A 19,570-nucleotide genomic window follows, 5' to 3' on the forward strand; every position below is an offset into this window, starting at 1 on the left:
AGCTTGATGGGCTTCTCTGAGAGGTACCTGCTGATGTCTACCTTGAATTCTAGATTACACAGCCACGTGGATTCCCTGACAGGTTTTCCATTCATCTCTAGAATACCTTGCATCATCCTAAAGTTTGTAAAAACACAGGAGCAGGAGCATGACTCAACGTTAGCACCTCACAGTGATAAACAATATTAATTTTCTCAGAGTCAAAAGCACTTAGTAGTGCTCTTTATTTTTATTGTTGTTTTGTTTTTGGTGCCAGTACTGACACTTGAACTCCAAGCCTGGAGCTCCTGCTTGGCCTTTTTGCTTACAACTGGCACTCTACTAACTTGAACCACAACTCCACTTTCAGCTTTTTGTTGGTTAATTGGAGATAAGAGTCTCCTCGGGGGAAGGGGGCTTGGCTTAATGGTAAGAGTGCTTGCCTAGCATTCACAAAGACTAGGTTCAATTCCTTGGTACCACATACATAGAAAAAGCCCAAAGTGGGGCTGTGGCTCAAGTAGTAGAACACTAGACCTTGAGAAAGCTCAAGGACAGTGCTCAGGCCCCGAGTTCAAGCTCCAGGACTGGCAAAAAGACAAAAGGAAGAGTCTCTTCAGATTTGTCTGCTTTGGCTAATTAGAACTGCAATTCTCAGATTTCAGTCTCCTAAGTTGCTAGAATTATAGGCGCCTGCTTCTTTCTTAACTCTTTAAACTGGCAGCTGTTAAATCCTGTACTTTGGACAACATTTATGCATGACACTACTGTTGACATCACATGGTTGAGCCATAAATAATTGTGCCGTGAGACTTTTTGATGTATGATGCAGTGACATGAAATTAAATCATTTGGACCAAGACAGACACAATTCAATGTTTTCTTGACACATATAACCCTTTTTGCAGGCCAACTATGGATGGAGCAGCATCCATAGTGAGACCACTTAAGTTTTCAAATATTCACTCAACATATTTCAAGTTTCTCAAACAAATCCTCACTTTTTTTTTGGCCAGTCCTGGGCTTGAGCTCAGGGCCTGAGCACTGTCCTTGGACTTTCTCAAGGTTGGAGCTCTACCACTTGGGCCTCAGCACCACTTCTGGCCTTTTCTATGTAGGTGGTACCGAGGAATCAACCCAAGTCTTAGTGCATGCTAGGCAAGCACTCTACCATTATACCAAACTCCTGGCCCAAATCCTCACTTTTTAATTGTAATTTAATTGTTATTATTAGGGTGCTGGACAGATGGGTTATCATTTCATATGTCAGGTAATGAGTATACTTTTCAGACACTGTCACTCCCTTCCTTTGCTTCCCCAGTTTTCCCCTCTTATCCCTCCCAAAAGTTGTACAGTTGATTTTCTATAGTATCAACTGAGTACCATGTCTACATCTGTTCATCCTTCCTCCATCCTTTCCTATGCCTCCCTTGCCCCCACCCAAAATACAAGAAAGAGAACAAACAAACAACAATGATTTGAACCTATGTCCAAATCCCCACTTTCTGTAGTTCCATACCTGACTTTCACTGACAGAAGATTTTCTCCCATGTCAAACTCTGAAGATATCGCATGAGCAAAAGCAACCAGTTGGGCAGTACTGTTTATAGCCATTGTCTCATAAAAAAACGAGAGAGAGAGAGAGAGAGAGAGAGAGAGAGAGAGAGAGAGAGAGAGAGAGAGAGGCTGAAAATCTTCTAAAAAATTGTTCAGTGTTTTTTCAATAGCTCGTGCTAAATCAATCATCTTCTCTGAGCTGATTCTCTGCTATTGCAGTTGATAGCCTTGTGTTTGTGGCAATCCCTAGTCACCATCACTCCAATATCTATAGGTGGGATATTTGATTGAATAGAGAAGAAAGATGGAGGCTAAGTGTATTAGAGGAAGTTAATGAAAAAGCAGAGTACAATAGTAAAAAAAAAAGAAAGAAAAGAAAATATTGTATTGAGGACAAAAACATGAGAAGGGATGTATTTAAGTGTTTGTGAAGTAATGCACCTTCTATCTGGTGAATATAACTGTAACCCTTCTATTAATTACAATTTAAAAAATAAACATAGAGGCCGGGAGTTTGGCCTACTGGTACAGTGCTTGCCTAGCATGCACAAAACCCTGGGTTTAATCCTGGGTACCACATACACAGAAAAAGCCAGACTCAAATGATAGAGTGCCAGCCTTGAGAAAGTTCAAGGACAGTGCCCAGGCCCTGAGATCAAGCCCCAGGACTAGAAAAAATTTTTTGAATACTCAAAGGCAGGTGTTATGATTCAGACATGATGGCTGTGGGGAAGAGAAATGGAGGGAGAAGCAGAGACCATGCAGATCACATAAATGTGACCTAAAAGAAAAGGTGCTTTCTCCTTCCGCAGTCAGCCCATAGGCCCAGGAGTGAGGTCCAGGACAGTGAATGCAGGCTCACCCTGACTTCAGTTAAGTGATTCTCTCCTAGCCAGGGAGGGTGGAGCCAGAGTCCATGCTGCCTCCAATGCCACCTCTGTTGTGTGATCCTGCAGGCAGATACTGATGCCTTTGGCAACTCTGCAACCTGTATGAGCCACCTCTGGTGGCTGGCTGGCCCCGAAGTCCCAAACCTCATCTGAAACATGCTGTTTGTGGCTCAGTCCCAAAGCCTGTCTGCCCTAAGCTGTTTGCAATCAGTGAATGGAAGCTGGTATGTAGTTTGGGCAGTCTACTCACAGAGGTGAACACTGGTTTTCTAAACTGGACCCAGGCATGAAGTCATTGGGTGAGACTGCAGAGGTCTCAGATTTGTGGCCAGCAATCAATATTAATTGATCTTTCTGTTATCAGAAACCCTCTTCCAGCAGGGGTTAGGGTCTTTTGTAACTCCGGACTAAATAATGGGTTTAGGACTTACTAGTAGTTCTTACTAAAGAGCCTACAAGATGTGTAGCCTATGTTCTCATCCAGATATTTGGCTAGATATTTAACTAGCTTCTGCATTGCTCTTAAAGACCATATGTTTGGAAGTGGCTCTGTGGTAGAACACTAGCCTTGAGCTGAAGAGCTCAGGGACAATGCCTAGGCCCAGAGTTCAAGCCCCATGACGGACAAAAAAAAAAGACCATATATCTGCCACCGACAAAAACCAAAGAACATATATCTGCCAGATGCTGATAGTTCATGCCTGTAATCCTTGCTACACAAGAGGCTGAGATCTGAGAATAGAGGTTCAAAATCAGCCTGAGCAGCAAAGTCCATAAGACTCTCCAATCAGCCACCAAAAAGCCTAGAGCTGTGGCTCAAGGGCTAGAGTGCTAACAAGTGCTAGAGTGCTAGCTTTGCACACAAAAGCTCAGGGACAACACCCAGACCCTGTACATGTTTGCTTTGGTTGTATAATAAACTATTCTCGGGGATGGGGAGGTGGGGGGAGGGTGATGGGTACCAAGACATGTGAAAGGGTATCAGTGTGTGGGAATTAATGCACCTTCTATCTGGCAAATATCATGTAACCCTTTTACTAATTACAATTAAAAAAAAAAAGAATCAAAAAAAAAAAAAAAGCCCAAAGTGGAGCTGTGTCTCAAATGTAGAACACCCTTGAACAAAAAAGCTTAGAGACAGTGCCCAAGTGTCTCAAATGTAGAACACCCTTGAACAAAAAAGCTTAGAGACAGTGCTCAGGCCCTAAGTTCAAGCCACAAGACCAACACCAAAAAGAAAGACGAGGAGAAGGAGGAGGAGGAGGAGGAGGAAGAGGAGGGGGAGGGGGAAGGGGAGGAGGAGGGGGAAGGGGAGGGGGAGGAGGAGGGAGGGAAGGGGAGGGGAAAAAACAACTTTGAGGCACTAAATTTGGAAACAGATTTAGATCATCTAAATGTTTATGTGCTAACAAACTTTGTTAGTGACAATTAACCTAAAGGTGATGGTATTATATTTTGGAGATGGGGACACTTTTTTCTTTGTCAGTACTAGGGCTTGAACTCTGGGTCTGGGCAATTCTCTGAGTTCCTTTTGCTCAAGGCTAGCGCTGACCTACTTGAGCCGCTGAACTACTTGAGCCACGGCGCAGCTTCTGTGACTAATTGGCAATAAAGGTCTCACAGACATTTCTGCCCCAGCTGGCTTTGAACTGTGATTCTCAGATCTCAGCCTCCTGAATAGCTAAGATTATAGGCATGAGCCACTGGTGACTGGATTGGAGTTAGAGATTTTGAAAGGCAATCAGTTCATGAAGAATAGAACCCTCACTAATGGAATTAGTGCCTTGATAAAAGAGAGACCAGGATGGGCTGGGAGTTTGGTCTAGTGGCAGAGTGCCTGTCTAGCATGCATGAAGCCCTGGGTTGGATTCCTTGGTACCACATATACAGAAAAAGCCAAGAGTGGTGCTATGGCTCAAGTCATATAGCACTAGGCCTTGAGAAAGTTCAAGGACAGTGCCCAGGTCTGAGTTCAAGTCCCAAGCCCAAGACTGGTGAGGGGAGGGGGGGGGCACACCAGGGAAGCAGGAACAGACTTTCACATGTAGACCCTACAATACCTCAAACCTTGGGCCAGAACTGTGAAAAAATGAGTTCTTGTTCTTTATAAGCCATTCAAGTCATAGTATTCTGCTATAGGTACCCCAAATGTACTAAGAAGATAGATTAAAATGATATTGGACTGGAAAAAAACAGGTCATCAAAACAAATTCAGTAAGTAAGTTCAATTGTACATAACTGGAGTAGGCTGTCAAGCAACACAATTACAACAATTTAAAGAATTTGTAGGTGTTATGGCTAATTCTAGAATTGGGTGATTCTTCATTGCATAAAACACAAGAAACGTGGTCCAATGAACTGAGTTGAGCAGATTGTTGTTTATAGACAGTGAAGCATTGAAAAAGGAAAAAAACAAAGAGCAGCTCAATCCTGCCAAATTTCTTCCCTTATGATGCTGAACCAGGTAGAGAAAATGAAGAATAACTAATGGTGAACCTCAAGTTTCTCCCAGTTACCAAGGCCCTTGAGCTCAGAGTCTTGGACTTTCTCAAGGCTAGAACTCTACTATTTAAGCCACAGCACCACTTCCGGCTTTTTTCTATGTATGTGGTAACCGAGGAATAGAACCCAAGTCTTCGTGCATGCTAGGCAAGCACTAGGCCAAACGCCGGGCCCCCCCAGTTACCATTTTAATAGAAAGATTAAAGACAACACTCCTGTCATGACCATTGAAACTGTGCTATTTGAGACCTGTGACTGCCATCTCTGTAGCCCTGCTTTCTCAGAACTTTGTGACATGAAACTTAGCATGATGGGCGAGGAGTGTGGCCTAGTGGTAGAGTGTCTGCCTAGCATGCACAAAGCCCTGGGTTCAACTCCTCTGAACCATATACACAGAAAAAGCCACAAGTGGAGCTGTGACTTTAGTGGCAGCGAGTCTTAAAGGCTTTCCTGTCCAGGCTGAATTTGAAGCTTGATCCTCAGATCTCACTCACAGCCTCTTGAGTAGCTAGAATTACAAGAATGAGCCACCAATGCCTGGCAAAAAGCTAAGAACTCTTTATGAATGAATAAAGCCAGAAAAAGAAAAAAAGGACATCTGGCATAAGGAAGTCCTGAAGGTTGGCTGTGTTCTGGGTGGGCCTCATTCTCCTCCCACCCACCCCAAACCATTTTCCAACACTAGACTGGCATAATCATGTACATCCATCCAGCTCAAAAGGTGTGAAAGTATGGATAAGAGCTATCATTTCGAGTCTTTATCTCCTATTTCCTGCATGGGAAGCAGGAAATAGTTCTGTTTTCTATTTCTTCCCACATTAACTCTGTTATACTAAAACAAATCCCTACTGAAACTTTCACACACACACACACACACACACACACACACACACACACACACACACACACAGAGTTATTCACCCACCCATGAAATGTAAAATGCTTAGGTTGAAAATTACTTCCAGCTGTTCAGGAGATCTATGCACAAAGGAACTAACCGCTGTCCTATGCCTCAGAACCCTGGAGGCAAACAGCTGTGCTGAGTCTTTACAATGTCTCTTTGAAGAAAGTAGAGGCTCATGCTATTTCAAAGAAAATTCTATGGATATTATAACACAGGCTCTCCAGACGGAGGTAAAAAAGCCAGAGAAACGTGTGTAGTGAAAAGTTGACCATATTAAGTATTTTGTGCTATTAACAGTAAAAATTACATTTGTGAATATATTACACTAAAATCTCATTTAATAGTACACACTCCCCATGAGTACTCAAGGCCCACGAGCAATTTAGTGGGCCTTGAATGAACACAACCTCCATTTGTATCACAATATCTGTGTACCCAATCTCAGGTGAATCAGTATTAGTTTACTTAGTCATTCCCTCCTGCCCATATAATTTCTGAGCAATAAGACAGAAACATAAATCCACTCAGAATCATGGTCTGAGAAAGCTGCATGGTTTGTTCTTTTTTGGGGGGGTGGGGATTGCCAGTCCTGGACCTTGAACTCAGGGCTTAACCACTGTTCTTGGGCTTTCTCAAGGCTAGAGCTCTACCACTTAGCCTCAGCACCATTTCTGGCCTTTTCTATGTATATGTGGTACCGAGTAATCGAACCCAGGTCTTCGTGCATGCCAGGCAAGCACTCTACCACTAAGCCAAACTCCCAGCCTACTGCATAGTTTTTTTTCTTTCTTTCTTTTTTTCTTTTTTTTTTTTCCCAGTCTGTCATGGGGGCTTGAACTCTGGGCCTGGATATTTTCCCTGAGCTCTTCAGCTCAAGGCTACCACCCTATCCCTTGAGCCACAGTCCACTTCCAGTTTTCTGGTGGTTAATTGGAGATAAGAGTCACTCAGACTTTAGTGACTGAGCTGGCTTTGAATGGCAATCCTCAGATCTCAGTTTCTTGGGTAGCTAGGATTACAGGTGGGAGCCAGCGTGCCTGGGGAAAGCTGCATATTTCTTAATAAAAAGATACAGTACAAGAGCGAGGACTCAATATTTGCATACCCAATACTATGGACATGGTATTGGAAATATAAACACAACTACATGGACATAAAAATTTATGACTCTATAGATGTAGTGTTTTATTACATGGATTAATATGTATCTATGACATACAAACCCTCAGCCTAATTTTAATTATGTTCTAAAATCTAAGTGCCAGTGATTATATAGAGAGATTCCCTTCTTGAATAATTATTAAATACATCATTTGAAATATGATGTAAAAATCAATGTTAATAAGTTATTTAATAAAAAAATTTAAAAACAGATATGGACTAAGCTGGCCTCCCTTTCTGCCTTTTTTCCTGCCTTTGGGGCAAGTGCCTACAACTACGATTCTGAGGAAAAGGCCAAAAATGTACAGGAGGCTGGCCCCTTACATCTTAAGCCACCAATCTAACACAATCAAATGCCTACTTTCAGATTCCTTGTTAAATATGAAATCGAAAGCCTCATGAGTTGAAGTCTCTACAAACTGAGTTAAAGTAACTGAAAAGTTTCAATCAATTCAATTACTGCAAAACTATTTTGATCTTTGAGCAACTATTTTGATCTTTCAGGCTTCCTTTAGATTAGCTCCGGCTTAATAACATGGTGGGTCACGCCTTTAATCCTAGCTACTCAGGAGCCTGAGATCAGAGGATGAAGGATTGAAGCTAGCTCAGGCAGGAAAGTCCATGAGACTCTATTTCCAATTAATCATCAGAAGCACAAAAGGTGGAGCTGTGGCTCAAGTGGTAGAGCACCAGCCTTGAGCAACGGAGCTTAGCATCCTCTGACTAGCTTAGTGCCTTCAAGTCCTATTCCTAGACCTTTAGCAGCAACTAGTCATATACTAGCCCTTCTCTGCTAGAATGCCTACTTCCATTTAGAGTTGTAGCCCCCAGTGTGTCAGGGTGTGGTGGGGTAGAGAGGATAGAGGTAGAGTTCAGTGCTAGAGTATGCCTAAGACCTTAGCTTCTGTCCACAGCATGGAATCAAAGAGAAGGAAGAAATGAAAGAAAGAAAAGAAGAGGGAGGGAGAGAGAGAAAGAGAGGAGGGAGGGAAGGAGGGAGGGAGAGAAGGAAGGAAGGAAGGAAATGGTGACCCCAGAATAAATAAAAAAGTCAATTCTGATTAGCTCAGGACCGGGATGATGCAGTGCAGGAATCTGAATAGAAAGCATATGTGTTATGTACTCTAGAGTCTCTTGTGCCTTTCCTATGCCAGGATGATGCTAGAGAAGATTCTACTTGCTTCTTATTAGCACTACTTTCTTCTACCTAGTTTGTGTGAAAGGTAAGATGGTACAACCTTGGTTCAAGACTGCCTGTTTTTCTTTCTTTCTTTCTGTGTGTGTGCATGCGTGCATGCATGTCTGTGTGTGTGGTGACATCTGTAAGCCATTTTGCTTTCTAATTGTGGATCACAGTGGTTTTTTATGGCTCATGTTCCTGTCTTTCAACTTCCAGCCTATCTTCCCACTTCCACTCTTATATCAGAAATTAAGAAAGAAAACAAAGGAAGCAAGTTGAAATGTATTTCTCCCTGTAGCAGATGTCCCATTCAAACTTTTTAAATGAGGTGCTATTAGAAGTGACATATTTTTCTCTCAGAGCAACTGAGCCCAGCACATGAGATCCCAGCCTGGGCAGGATGCCACCCCATGCTCCCCTCTCCTCCAGGTGGTGAAGGAGGGCTCCAGACCTAGCTGTTGCCCCCGCACCCACTCCAGTGGCCCAAACAGTACTTCCGTTTACTTATCTAAGGGGGGTTGTGTTAAAAGGCCTTTGAATTTGTTCTAATTCCCAAGACTCCGTGAATTGCCTCAAAAATTCAAACTACTGATGATTTTTATGAGAAAAATCACCTTTCTTCCAATCCAATTCCTTTCCTCAATATTCAAGTCAGGAACCATCTCATTCAATGAAGGAGTGATGTGTGTGTGTGTGTGTGTGTGTGTGTGTGTGTGTGTGTGTGTGTGTGCCAGTCCTAGCGCTTGAACTCAAAGCCTGAGCACTGTTCCTAAGCTTTTGTGTTCGAGTCTAGTGCTCTACCACTTTGAGCCACCGCACTATTTTCCAGCTTTTCAGTAGTTGATTGGAGATGACAGTCTCCTGGAGCAAGTGCTACAATCCTTGCTACTTAAGAGGCTGACATCTGAGGGTTGAGGCTTGAAGCCAGCCCAGGTGGAAAAGTCTGTGAGAGATCTTCAGCTCAAAGCTACCCCCTACCCTTGAGCCAAGCCCCACTTTCTGTTTTCTAGAGGTTAATTGGAGATAAGAGTCTCAGGTCCTTTAGTGCCCAAGCTGGCTTTGAACCTTGGTCCTCAGATCTCAGCCTCCTGAGTAGCTAGGATTACAGGCATGAGCCACCATGCCCAGCAAGTCTGTGAGATTTTTATCTCCCGTTAACCACTAGAAAACCACAAGTGGTGCTATGGCTCACAGAAGTAGACCACTAGCCTTGAGCAAAAAAGCTCAAGGACAGAGCATAGGCGCCAAAATCAAGCCCCACTACCTCCCCCCGCCCCCCCAAAAAAGTCTCACGGACTTTCCTGCCAGGCTAGCTTTGAACCTTGATTCTCAGAGCTCAGCCTCCTGAGTAGCTAGGATTACAGATGTGAGCCGTCCATGGTGGCGTCATTTATTAGGTTTTATGAAGACTTATTGCTAATCTCAGGCAGGGTGAATGCTCTCTTATGTAAATGTTGAAGACTGTTAATTCAAATACGTATTTTTAATGTTTAGAATATGTTACATTCAAATATTACTCTGTCATCTGCCTCCACACTTGTGTGTATGTGTGTGTGCTGACACTGGGGCTTGAACTCACAGCCTAGGCACTGTCCCTAAGCTTTTTATCAGTCTTGGGGCTTGAATTCTGGACCTGGGGTGCTGTCCCTGAAATCTTCAGCTCAAGGCTACTGCCCTAGCCCTTGAGTCACAGTACCATGTCCTCTTTTCTGGAGGTTAATTGGAGATAGGAGTCCCAGGTCTTTAGTCCTGGGCTGGCTTTGAACTGAGATCCTCAGATCTCAGCCTTCTGAGTAGCTAGGATTACAGGCATGAGCCACTGCACCCAGCTGTCCCTTAGCTTTTTACTCAAGACTGCTGCTCTACTGCTTGGGCGACAAATTCATTTCCAGCCTTTTAGTGGTTAATTGGAGATAAGAGTCTCATAGATTTTCCTGCCCAGGCTGGTTTCAAACCTTGATTCTCTCAGTACTCTTGAATAGCTAGGATTACAGGCATGAACCACTAACACCTGACTGTCTCCATATTTTTTTTGCCAGTCCTGGGGCTTGAACTCAGGGCCTGAGCACTGTCCTTGGGCTTTCTCAAGGCTAGAGCTTTGCCACTTCTGGTTTTACTATGTATGTGTACCTAGGAATCGAACCAGGGTCTTTGTGCATGCTAGGTGAGCAATCTATCACTAGGCCAAACTCCCAGCCCCGACTCCATACTTTTTCTTTTTCTTTTTTTTCTTTTTTTTTTTTTTTTGCCAGTCCTAGGCTTGAACTCAGGGCTGAGCAGTGACTGTCCTTGGGTTTTTATCTCAAAGCTAGAACCCTACCACTTGAGCCACCACTTCTGGTTTTTTCTATGTATGTGGGTGCTGAGGAATTGAACCTGATTCTTTGTGCATGCCAAGCAAGCACTCCACCACTAAGCCAAACTCCCAGTCCCATCTCCATACTTATGATGTGAGAGGTACTTACTGTTTACCTGGTTATACATCTAAGTTTATTAAAACTCACACCTGTAATCCTAGCTTCTCATGAGGCTGAAATCTGAGGATTGGGGTTCAAAGCCGGCCCAGGCACTAAAAGAACATGAGCCTCTTATCTCCAACTAACTACCAGAAAACTGGAAGTGATGTTGTGGCTCAAGGGGTAAGGCAGTAGCCTTGAGCTCAAGAGCTCAGAGACAATGCCCAGGCTTAGAGTTCAAGTCCCACAACTGACCAAAAAAAAAAAAAAAACCTCTCCACACACACACACACACACACACACACTCAATCAAGTTTCTAAACTGATGCCAAGATCGTTGGCATGTTTTGTTACCATGGCCCTAACAAGGATCCACAGTGGTGTCACTTTCAAGACACCTCAGGCAGATAGCTGGATTGTTTCTGCAAGCGTGGGTTAGAAAGGAAGTGAGGGGTTGCAGAAGAACTTCCTTCAGCCTCTTTTCCTAAAAGACTAGTAAACAGGAGCACTTGTCCACACATAAGTCTTGATCCCCTCTGGAGAGGACAGTAAGAAAAAGCAAGATGCCAGTCCACACATTCCTCCTCTTATTCAACTCCAGGGAGTGCCTGAGGCCAATTCACTTAAGCTCATTTTGGCTGCAGCATCCTGAGGCTCTTATTCCACTCAATGTTGTCTTATTTCCACAAATGAAATGTGATTTTGTTGTTCAGCTGCCTAAAAACCAGACATAATTGTTCAAAAGAAACAATGGGTCAAGGGTGCAGGCCTAGTTCATTTTTCTCTGTTTTATCACCTAAGAACATAGAGCATAGTCTTTTTAATTTTTTTCCTCGTGGAAGCTTGAAGCTTTAGGTCCCAGGTAGGACCCACATGGTTTTCATTTCCTGGCCTCCTCTGTGCACACACAAAAGCTCCATCTTCTGCTTTACTAACTCAAGATAAAAATACTTTTTTTTTTTCATGAAAGCAAATGAGCCAGAAAAAGTCAATACACCACACACATTGCCTCCCAGGTACTAAAGGACTGCCTGCTGGCCCACGAGGCCCCTTCTTTTGTAGTAACATTGGCAGGTTCACACCTGCAGGGCAGCAGAAGCATCTTCACATTCATTAATCCCAGCCCTCACCCTAATCCTGAGACAAAGGAGGGGCCAAACAGTGGCTGTGTGGAGAAGTGAGGTGAAGTCTCACAAATCACTGACCAAGACCTAGAACTCTCACCCCAAGCCCCAAGTCCATTTTCTATACCTGTCCAGTGTTCATTCCTGTTAGATCAGAGATGTCCAGGTGACTGGTAATGCTGGGGTCCAGAAAAGATTATCTCAGAAGGTGAAGAATGAAATATTGCTAAGAACAACAGGCTAGACTGCCTAGGGGAAAATCGTGGCTCCGCCTTTTGTATGTTTCATGATTCTTGAGGACTTTGTTCAGAATGCTACATGGGAATTGCACTCCTGTGTGAATGGTGTCATGGGTGTCTTCAAGGGAACTGTCCAAAAACTTATTGGAGCTCCTTCTGACTCAGTACTCCCATCTGAGAAATGGGTACAGCAATAGTTCAAGGTTGTTGTAGCAACTGGATTAAAGATGTGAAAAGCTCGTAACATATGCACACTGCCCTATCCCCTTCAAAGACCCTTTCTCTCATCTCCATGTCTCCACATTACTTCCTGGAATGGTTGCCCTCTGGTGGAAGTCTTCCCCTCATATCCACCCTACTTTTTATGGCCCCAGGACTGGGATGGTGCAGAGTGGGGGGGGGGGGGTAAGGGGGGGGGAGATGGAGCAGAGGCTGCACTGTGTCAAGCACTACAGTAAGTCCAAACATCCCTGAGCTCACTTACCCCTGTCTCAGAGTCCTCCTGCCCCAGTGCTAATCCACACCACAGATGAACCAGCCTTCTGCATTGCCCCAGGGGAGGCCGAGGAAGGGGATTCTTGTCTCTTTTGTGCTTTTAAAAACCTACCTGACCAACAGGTATCCTTAATATGTGGCTATTAAATCCAAAGAGTACAAGAGCGAGGACTCAATATCTGCATGCGAAATGCTATGGACATGGTAATGGAAATATAAACATAACTATATAGACATAAAAACCTATGACTCAAAAAAAAAAAAAAACCCTACCTGACCAACAAGCCCAGAACAGTCTTTTTCTGAGTCCTACTTCATTCCTCTGCCAGGAGAGGTGTCTTATTATTTTGTCAGGTCCCTGGAAAGAATCGGAAGAGTCTCTGTCTCTATAAACAAGAGGAATCATGTGAAGCTGCCTTATAAATAGAAGACATTTTCAAGTGACTCTGTGTTACTGTGAAAAGAAAAAGCCAGGCTCAGGGCCAGGAGTTTAGCCTAGTGATAGATAGAGTGCTTGCCTAGCACGCATGAAGACCCTGGTTTGATTCCTCAGTACCACATATACATAGAAAAAGCCAGAAGGGGCGTTGTGGCTCAAGTGGTAGAGCTCTAGCCTTGAGAAAGCCCAAGGATAGTGCTCAGGCCCTGAGTTCAAGGCTCAGGGCTTGCAAAAATAAATACATACATACATAGAAATAGCCAGGCTCTTACTGATTGCCAAGAACCTAGTTTTCAAATTTATCCCTAGGATCACTACACGCCATGTGGAAAATGAACTCTAGAACTTGTAGGTAGGAACAGTAGGGAAAAATTGGGAGCATGGCAGGAGGGATGACATTATCCAAAAAGAAATGCACTTTTGCCAGGCACCCGTGGCTCGTACCTGTAACCCTAGCTGCACAGGAGATCTGAGGATTGCAGTTCAAAGCCAACCTGGGCACAAAAGTCTGTGAGACTTTTATCTCCAATTAACCACCAGAAAACCAGAAGTAGGGCTGGGGCTCAAGGGATAGGACAGTAGCCTTTAGCTGAAGAGCTCAGAGACAATACCCAGGCTCAGAGTTCAAGCCCCACAACAGACAAAAAAAAAATATATATATATGCATAAATTTAAAGCTAAAAGAAAAAACCAAATAGATATAGATATATAGATATATACTCTTGACTTGTATAACTGTAATCCCTCTGTATATACTTTTATAGTAACAATAAAACGTTAAAAATTTTAAAATAGTTCAAATGGTAATATATATGTATATATATACACACACATATATATATATATATTACCTCTAGGAAGTACAAACAGAATGCAACAGAAGAGAACGAAGAGCAGGAAGACTGAAAACAACACAAGGAAGCTGATATTGAAAAGAATGTGAGGAAGAGAGAGCCCAGCTCTCTTAGGACTTCCAGGCAGAGAGGGAGAAAGGACATCAGTTTACCTTAGAAGACCTCTGATCACCTGAAGCAAGAAGTCGATAGTGTGTCTACATTCAAGCTGCCCTTGTGGGCTGTGGGACAAACCACAGGCAGCCTCCTGTGGTCTTGTACCTCTTCTTTGCTGCACTCTTCCTGCGTAGTTTAAAATAATGAAGTTCGATGTGGGGTACCTGCCTAAAGAGACTCTATTTCTCAATGTACAACCCTTGCTTGAGCAATGGGAAATGGCAGGCCTTGGGAATTCCCTTGGAGTAGTGGATATGATCAGGCCAGATGTAGTCCTTCAGGTCTCATCTACTGAGTTCTGGCTACCTCGTTCCAGGCCTGGACACTGGGCATAGGAAAGGACATGGGCAGAGCCCAGCCCCCATGATCTGGAGCTGTGATGGAGACAGCAGAAGGAATTAGATTCTGGGTATTTGCTCTGTTGCCTCAACTGTTTCCCTTTTCTTTTCTTGTCCTTTTTTTTCCCCTTCCTTATTTACTTTATGTATTTCCCACTCCCAGCAGGGGGGTGGGAGAGAGGAAATGGATGGCTCTATTTAGTCATAATTTGTAAAGGTTCACATTTCCCTTGCATGATCTGGCTGAACTAGTCATGTCTCAGCACTTTACAAGTCACTGATTGAAAAATAAGCACCTACTTTTTTTTTTAAGACTATAGTAAAATGATAGACAATACCACTTCTGGGCATCTACCCTGATCATCATAACCCAAGATATGATAAGGACACGTGCTCAGCTATGTTTATCTCTGCACTATTCACAATAGCCAGGCGATGGAAACAATCCAGATGCCCTACTGCAGATGAATGGATACAGAAAATGTGGTATATATAAATAGATAGATATAGATATAGATATAGATACAATGGAATTCTACATAGCCAACAGACAAAATAAAATAGTGGCATTTGCAGGGATGTGGATGAATCCAGAGCAAATCATGTTGAGTGAGACAAGTCAAGAGGCATGGTATCCTTAATATGTGGCTATTAGATCCAAACAGTGCAAGAGCGAGGACTCAATATTTGCCTACCCAATGCTATGGACATGGTATTAGAAATATAAACATAACTACATAGACATAAAAACTTATGACTCGGGCCAGGAGTTTGGCCTAGTGGTAGAGTGCCTGCCTAGCATGCACGAAGACCCAGGTTCGATTCCTCAGTACACATACATAGAAAAAGCCAGAAGTGGTGCAGTGGCTCAGGGTAGAACACTAGCCTTGAGGAAAGTCCAAGGACAGTGCTCAGGCCCTGCACTCAAGCCCAGGACTGGCCAAAAAAAAAAAAAACTATGACTCTATAAACATAACATTTTATTTCATAAATTAATATGTATCTATGATATACAAACCCTTAGCCTAATTTTGAATATGTTCTAAAAACTAAGTGCCAACGATTATATATAGAGATTCCCTTCTTGAACACTCATTTGTTAAACATGTCATTTGAAATATGATATAAAAATCAATGTTAATAAATTCTTTAATAAAAAGACTATAGTAAAATGATAGACAATGACTTTTAGTATGTGTGTGTGTGTGTGTGTGTGTGTGTGTGTGTGTGTGTATGTGTGCGTCTGTCCATGTGCACGTGCTTGCATGTACTCAGGGCCTGTCCAGGGTTCTCTCCCTGAGTTTTTGTGCTGAAGGCTAGTGCTCTACCCTTGAATCATATCTTCACTTCTGGCTTTTTGGTAGTTAATTGAAGATAAGAGTCTCACAGACTTCCCTACTTAGGCTGGCTTTGAACCACAATCCTTAGCTCTCAGCCTCCTGAGTAGCTAGGATTATTGGCATGAAGCACCAGCTCCTGGCTCTCTCCTCCCCCTTTTTTAAAGAACCGTTAACTTAGGTGTGGTGGCATCAAAGAATATTAAATGAAAACTAGCCTTCATCTGGAAGGCCTTATTCCATAGTAATGTTTATCAGCTGACAAGGGCTGCTTTCTCCTGAAAATTGTTAAAGAAAGAGTTGCACTAGCAAGATTGGCAAGCCTGCATCTAAATTTAGAGATGAACTTTTGTTTTTCTGTGTTCTTCTGCCCCCTCTTGGAAGCTAAGAGTACTACATGGAACAGGATGGTTTGTTTTGTGGGTCATGGGACTTGAACTTGGCCTAGGCTCTCTTAAACTCAAAGCTACCGCCCTATCCCTGGGCCTGGGCATTGTCCCAGAGCTCTGCAGCTTAAGGCTACAACCCTATCCTTGAGCCAAGCCCCACTTCCGTTTTCTAGGGGTTAATTGAGATAAAAGTCTCGCGTCCTTTTGTGCCCAGGCTGGCTTTGAACCTTGATCCTCAGATCTCAGCTTCCTGAGTAGCTAGGATTACAGGTGTGAGCCACCGTGCCCAGGGGACCAGGATATTTTGAACAAAGCTTTTACTAGAACAGTGATTTATATGACTTCATCAGTATTATACGATGAAATAGGACATTCTCGCCCTTGTGAATTAAATAAAGACAAAAGTTGCTTGCTTGAACATGTGCCTGCTTGCTTTGCTAACCGCTAAATGATTCAAGTGAAATAATCCAGGAAGCAGCGTTCAGGTCCCAGGTACTTCTGGAAGAGGAGAAGGGTGATGATGGGGATGTAGATGAGTGGTGGCCCATCTCTGGCCCCACATCATGCGCAGATGTGGGCATCGAGCACTGAGTTGCCATCATGGCAGCACCTTAGCTAGCAGAGTCCAAATGAAGACAAAGAAACCAGGCACTGGTGGCTCACACCTGCAGTCCTAGCTACTCAGGAGGCTGAAATCTGAGAATGACCGTTTGTAGACAGCCTGGGGGAGGAAAATTGATGAGATTCTTACCTCCAGTTCACCACCAGAAAACCTGTAAATGGTGCTGTGGCTCAAAGTGGTAGAGCACTAGCCTTGAGCAAAAGAAAGCTCAGGGATGGGGCCCAAGCCCTGAGTTCAATCGCCGACAACAACTATCTAGGTAGGATAGGCCAGGTGAAGAGGAAAGCAGGGGACTTTCCAGAAAGCAGAAATGGAATGTGCCAAGACAGGCAGCCTGGGAGGGGATGATGGCAAGTTCAGGCACTAGCAAGAAGGGAACTCAATTATGCAACGGGTCTACCCAACCTTCCCACCCCACTTCATTCCTGAAGCCACTTTACTTCAGCTGCAAACACCTCCTTCTGCTTAAGAGTACGGCCAGCTCAGAGGTCAAGGCAAGGGAAAGTATAAAGAATTCCTGTGGGCTGGGAGTTTGGCCTAGTGGTAGAGTGCTTGCCTAGCATGCACGAAGACCTTGGGTTCGATTCCTTGGTACCACATACATAGAAAAAAGCTGGAAGTGGTGCTGAGGCTCAAGTGGTAGAGCTCTAGCCTTGAGAAAGTCCAAGGACAGTGCTCAGGCCCTGAGCTCAAGCCCAGGACTGGCAAAAAAAAAAAAATTCTGAAGTGACCAGCTGAGCAGAAAAATCGCCTAAAAAGGGAGGCTGCTGTCTTATATTCTACATGAATTTTATTTGTATATCCCACAGACTTGGCGAGTTTTTGCTATCCAAATAAAGCCACCAGGGCCGGTGGGTGGCGGTGGGTGGGTCCCGGAGCGCGGTGCCCCGGCCTGGCACTGCAGCACCTGCAGCTCCGCGCGCGGCTCGGCCCTCCACGCACTGTGCCAACCTCTCCTCTCCAGCCGGCGGAACACGTGCACTTGGACTATGGAAACAGAGACTACTGCTGGCTAGATAACAGGTGACAGTGAGCTTTCTCCCGAAAGGGAGCACTCCACCATGGCAACTGACCTCGCCTCAAGCACACCCAATGGGCAGCAGCATGCCTCTCCAAGTCACACGACAAGCACAGATTCAGTAAAGCTACAAATGCAGAGTGATCAAGAGTGTGACAGGAAACCCCCGAGCCGTGAAGATGAGATCAGGGGCCATGATGAGGGTAGCAGCCTAGAAGAGCCCCTAACTGAGAACAGCTAGTCCAGGAGCTTCAAGGCGAGGGAGGAATCCGGCTTCCGAATGGTGAGCGCCCCTTCCCCTGTAACCAGTGTGGAGCTTCAGAGTGACGCTCTGGAGAGAAGCCGTTCAAACGGCCTTTCTGTAGCTATGCATGTAGAAGAAGGGACGCCCTCACAGGACACCTCAGGACCCACTCTGGGGGTAAACCTCACAAGTGCAACTGCTGTGGATGGAGCTACAAGCAGCGCAGGTCCCTGGAGGAACACGACTATCTTCAGAAGGTCAGCATGGAGTCTGCCGGGCAGGTCATGCGTCACCACGCACCTCCTATAGACGATTGTAAGAAACAAGAGCCTATTATGCACAACAATATTTCTCTGGTGCCTTTTGAGAGACCTGCTGTCATAGAGAAGCTCGCTGGAAATATGGGAAAATGTAAAAGCTCCACTCCACATGTTTTGGGGGTGGGGGGAGCTCATGCGATTCAGCTCCCCAGATATCCACTTGGATATGAACTTAACTTATGAGAAGGAGGCTGAGCTGATGCAGTCTCACAGGATGGACCAAGTCATCAACAATGCAATCACCTACCTTGGAATTGAGGCCCTTCACCCTCTGATGCAGCATCCGCCAAGCACAATCGCTGAGGCCCCAGTCATAAGCTCAGCTTATTCTCAGGTCTATCATCCCAATAGGATAGAAAGACCCATTAGCAGGGAAACCTCTGATAGTCATGACAACAACATGGATGGCCCTATCTCTCTCATCAGACCAAAGAGTCGACCCCAGGAAAGAGAGGCCTCCCCCAGCAATAGCTGCCTGGATTCTACTGACTCAGAAAGCGGCCACGAGGACCACAAGTCCTACCAAGGAAACCCTGCCTTAAATCCTAAGAGGAAACAAAGCCCAGCTTACATGAAGGAGGATGTCAAGGCTTTGGATGTCACCAAGGCTTCTAAGGGCTCGCTGAAGGACATCTATAAGGTTTTCAATGGAGAAGGAGAACAGATAAGAGCCTTCAAGTGTGAGCACTGCCGAGTCCTTTTCCTAGACTATGTCATGTACACCGTTCACATGGGTTTCCATGGCTACTGGGACCCACTGGAATGCAACATCTGTGGCTACAGAAGCCAGGACCCTTATGAGTTTTCATCACACATTGTTCGAGGGGAGCACACATTCCACTAGCCCTTTTCATTCCCCCCATGAAGTAAAGAACTGCACATGAAGAAATACTGCACTTACAATCCTACCTTCCTTCAGATATTGACGTTTTTTTATTTTTTTTGACACGTTTTTTTAAAAAAATAGTCAATTATTTTGTGGACGCAGTGTTCTCTGCCTAATTAGAAAAAGGAAGAAAATGGAAGAGTAAAGGGATGGGTATATTGTATCCTGATAGCTTGTTTTATTTTATGGAAATGGAAATTTAAAGCAGTTCTGCCATGGGTAGATAGTAAGGCATGTCATGCTTTGGGGAAAAAATGTAGCTGATTTATATGGATTCACCTAAGCAATTCTAATTTGCCATTGATGTTCAGGATTGTGATTGAAGACAGGAAAGCTTGGAGTTTTCTGGGTAGAACTTGGGCAATTTCAAATGGTATAAGTGATTTTACTCTTCAATGAAGCTCTTGTTTCAAAATGTAAAAAAAATTTTTTTAAATAAAAAAATAAAGCCACCATTTCAATATCTGAAGAAGCATAGAA

The 19,570-nt window shown here is 44.1% G+C and overlaps 1 pseudogene; it reads left to right on the forward strand.

Annotated features, from left to right (window-relative positions):
• The first annotated feature begins 17,605 nt into the window (after positions 1-17,605).
• On the forward strand, positions 17,606-19,048 carry LOC150048585 (zinc finger protein Helios pseudogene; annotated as a pseudogene).
• Positions 19,049-19,570: the final 522 nt, after the last annotated feature.

Source organism: Megascapheus bottae, chromosome 21 (assembly GCF_031878675.1).
Source record: "Megascapheus bottae isolate mThoBot1 chromosome 21, mThoBot2.hap1, whole genome shotgun sequence".
NCBI lineage: Eukaryota > Metazoa > Chordata > Mammalia > Rodentia > Geomyidae > Megascapheus > Megascapheus bottae.